The sequence below is a fragment of the Moschus berezovskii genome, chromosome 23, assembly GCF_049115385.1.
Source record: "Moschus berezovskii isolate FMDL1 chromosome 23, NW_MosBer_1.0, whole genome shotgun sequence".
NCBI classification, from domain to species: domain Eukaryota; kingdom Metazoa; phylum Chordata; class Mammalia; order Artiodactyla; family Moschidae; genus Moschus; species Moschus berezovskii.
In genome coordinates this window covers 35,225,440-35,229,914 of record NC_142482.1, presented here as the reverse complement: position 1 = coordinate 35,229,914, position 4,475 = coordinate 35,225,440, and positions in this window count along the sequence as shown.

The following is a 4,475-nucleotide window of genomic DNA, read 5'->3' as shown; positions in this document are numbered from 1 at the left end:
CTGCTAATGGGGACCGATGCTGGCACAGAGCTAACTCAGATATAGCAGAAATCGCTCAGGTGGAAGCTTCAATAGTTGTACCTCCATTAGTTGTCTGAGAGCAAGGCAGGGCTCAGAATGTTTATAGAGAGGCAGAAACACTCCACATTCCTCCTTTCTAATCCCCAAATTCCCACTGTCATTGTACTACCTGGATGCGCCCTGAGTTATGGTGGAAATTTGCCAGTAAAAAACTTTCAGGAAAGCCCCATGGATTCTGTGCATTTGTCGCCTTTTATTTCCTACAGCTCAATTCTAAACCTGCTAGTTTTAAAAACAGGCCTGTCTTTAAAGATTATGACTTCGATCTAGAAACTATGCCGTGGGAAAACTCACTGAGAGCACTTGGAAGCGTGGGTATATGACATTTTCAAGTGGGCATGAAACAGTTAAATAGTAAAAGCCTGTCAAGGGAGCCAGTGAACAGCTTTTAACCAAAGGCTGCTGATGTCATGGGGGGTCGTTGATAGCAAAACACAGGAAGTAACAATAAAGTAAATGACTTCTGAGTAGTGGGGGAGACTTTTTTTAAAATAGTGCTCAGCCTGAAGTTTGTTCTATTTCCCACTCTTACATCCAAGAGAACTTTCAAAACTTTTCCATAACTATTGCAAAGAAAACACATTTATTTCCAGTCAGCTATAGAATAACTAAATAAATATCAAATGAGAGGCTAATCATATGTCCAGGATTAACATGAATCCATACAGTAGGAGATGGGCTTCCCTGGAGGCTCAAGCTGGTAAAGAATCCACCTGCAATGAGGAAGACATGGGTTCGATCCCTGGGTTGGAAAAAGCCCCGGGAGAAGGGAGAGGCTACAGTATTCTCCAGTGTTCTGGCCTGGAGAACTCCAGACTTGAACCAGGGCAGTTTGGTGTTTTTCAGGAGTACAGACCACTCCTCACGCATGTTATCCTTAGATTTGGGTTTAATCTGATGTTTCCTTATGATCAAAATCAGATTATGCATTTTTTGCAAGATATCAAAGTCCACAGTGACAATACGACATTTTCTTCTTCTCAGGGTATCACAACAGAAGGCTCATGCCCCCTGGTTAAGACAGTTAAGGCTAGGTTTCTCTGCTGCTGCTAAGTCACTTCAGTCGTGTCCGACTCTGTGTGACCCCATAGACGGAAGCCCACCAGGCTCCCCCGTCCCTGGGATTCTCCATGTATTAATAGGCTCCCTGACTTCCTCCACTCATTTTCAGTTCAATAGCAACTCCATTCCATTGTCAAAGGCACAAAGGATATTTATAAATATTGGGTTAGCCAAAAAGTTTGCTCAGATTTTTCCATAAGACATTACAGAAGATCCCAGAGAACTTTTTGGCCAACCCAATGCTCCTTTTATATCCAAACAGGAAATAAGTTGAAATCATCCTTTATAGTTTGATCGAAAATCATCCATACTATATACTCTTTTACCTGTACATTGTCATTTAAATTTTTAAATTTGCAGTAGAGAATCGAAAAACTGTCTGACAGCAAGGAAATTTCTGGCATCAAAAACCAGGTAAAAGAGACCTTAAAAGGGGAAGAAGCCTTTTCTTTTCTCAAAGTCTTATTAAATGTCTGGCCAACTCTAATTTAAACATAATATTTTAGTAATCTAAATATCAGGCTTTCCATGAGAAAGAACAGTGGTATTATTACCATCCCACTGGCCCATTCCTGAATCCAGTCTTTCCTTTTTTTATTTCTGTCCTGACATCTTGCTTTTCTTTTTATCCTTATATTCCCTTAATTTCTTCTTTCTGTGGATAATCATTTAATCTACCTTTTGTCCTCCTGTGCACAAAGCCCTGATGATTAGAGGCCAGAAAGCACAGATATTTCTCAAAAATCAGAGCCCTCTCTTTCTTTTTGTACCACTGCCCTTGACCTGGACATCTCTCTCCTTAGATACTAGATGATTGGAAACACATACATACACACTGAAAATTCAACTAATTCATTCTTTCATTATTCATTTATATTATTGCAGTTGAACTGATAAGTGTGATTTTCTGTTGTAATTTAAAGGACTCTGGTGTGGCAGTCTCGAAGAAGACTACCAGAGAATCGGCTGAAAACCTCTTCATTTCTTGTCACTGGACAAAGCCTTTGCACTCTCACCAACTTCCCTTTACTCAGCCAACTCTGTGCAGTTTGTAATATTCCAGACAACTTGCTGTGGAGAGTTAAATGAAACACAACATAAACTGTAAAAAACCTAAATAAATATAAACTACTACTTTCATTATACTTTTCCACAAAAAGCTTTTCTTTGAATTTGCTTAAGTCACCAGTCTAACACATGTGTTAGGCAATGGTTTTGAGGATACCAGTTAGAAGAAAAAGACGTAGTCTCTCAACTGGAATGGTAAAACTTCAAGACAGAAAAGGACATGGCATGAGATTTCCCCTACATATATCCTGAGAGTCCTATATCTGAAAATGAAGAGTTGGTTGTGAAGACTCGGTGATCTAGTCAAAGGAGAAGAGGAAGAAAGAAAAGAAGATCGTTTGGCACTTCTATGTCTATGTCTATCTGTGGTCAGGAAAGAGCAAGAGAGGAAAAGAGAAAGGTAGACTGAAAGCAGGAAAGAGTGCAGATCTAGGCTTCACTTATCAAATCTCTCTCAAAAAAAAAAAAAAAAGAAAGAAAGAAAAGAAGAGGAAAAGAAGGAAGAGGAAGAACACCATGAAACAGAATATCCCTGAATCTGGCAGGTCTGACTAAACACTCTGAGGTTTTCTCACTGGTGGACCTGATTCTAATGCTACTTCTACAGGATACCTGATGACCAGTGTCTACTGATGAAGGTTAATTGTTAAATTGCTTTTTCTTCCCTAAACAAAGAGGAAAATGCATTGCCTGTGCTGTGGTTTCCCTAGTACCACTCTTGTGCGGGTATTCTCTCAGCAAGCAAGGGAAATGGTGTGTGGATATTGAATACAAAGAGACAGTAGGTTCCAAACACAGCCTCCAAAAGACAAGACCGTCCCTGCACCCTGCATGGGATGGAATGAAACTGTGTTTTGTCCAAAATTAAAAAGCTTGACCTGCGGGTCCTCAAAAGAGAAAAAGATTTCCTATGAAGGTGACATCTGGACTCCCTCCTTGCTTCTGCTACTACCGCTGTTTTTACCATCATTTTCTATATTCCCATTTCTTTGCTGCAACTGTCAAAAGTTAAGTTTGAAAATATTTTATGCAGCCCTCTTATACTAAATTCAGGTGAGGGGGGAAGTTTATGCTTTCTCCAGTGGATGTATTTTAAAAGGGTTTAAAGGCTCCGCCATTTCTTCCAGAAATTTTAATAAGCATATAGAAATAGCCAGCTGGCTAATCCTGGGAATAGCCCTTCTCCCTGTTCATTTTATAGAAAGATCCTGTGGTCAGGAAATATAAAGCTTTCAACACATTGACCACAGCTAGGATTATAGCCTCATATGGTAGAGCTTTTTCCCACTGTCTTTTTCTAGGTATTGGCAATATCCAGCCATTCTTTCATGGGTGTCAAAGCTACCTTCACCCTTCACTCACCAGGGAGAACTTCAAGATTGACTGCACTAATGAGGGAGTCTGGAATTGAGACATTACATGTAAATCCATCAGTGTGATTAAACTTAGCATGCACACTGTGTATGCTCGGTATTTTCAAAGAGCCTTGCTATTAAATGGCTTCATATTTTTATACCTTTTGGCACCCTCATAAAAGGACTTAAGGAAACAGAATTTTTCCTCCACTGCTACAGATGGACTAAGGCAAATCTATGCTAAGAAGCTATAAAATAATTTGAAACGTCTCAGGTTCATTGGTAAATCAAGTTGGTAGCTCTGCAGAATATTTTTACATGTATAAAAATACATATATTAATAAAGTTAAAAGTGTGTATAAAAGCAGATATATGGTGCAAAACTTGTTAAGTTGCAAGTAAAGTAAAATCTCATTAATTCAGATTCACTTAAATCAGAATTTCTGGCCTGACAAAGGTCTGGCTGAGCAGTTTTCTTTGCCATATCAATAGAGAAAAGACGTGCTGAACAAATGGCCAGTGTAAACTACAGATTACAGGGAGAGTACATAAAGTGTTCAAGAGAATACACTGTCTTTAGTGCTCTTGAGCACTTGAGGATACCCATTTGTACGCAAATAATTGATAGTATAGTTATAAAGCTATCTTATGCATTAATCAGTACTCTAAGAATTTCTAAAATGATTCTTTAATTATTGCAGGTACACTTCTTCTGTATACTTGAAAGAGGTAAAGCTGCATTCTTTTAAAATATTCTATAGTTCAAACCTCTCACAAATATATGTACCTCTTTATTCAGTTGATATAAATTAGTATGTGTTGAAATATATATCATGCTGTTGTACATTAATATGCTAGCCTTGTTGTTTTTGCATTTCAAGAACTGTAACAAAACAGTATTTGCATATT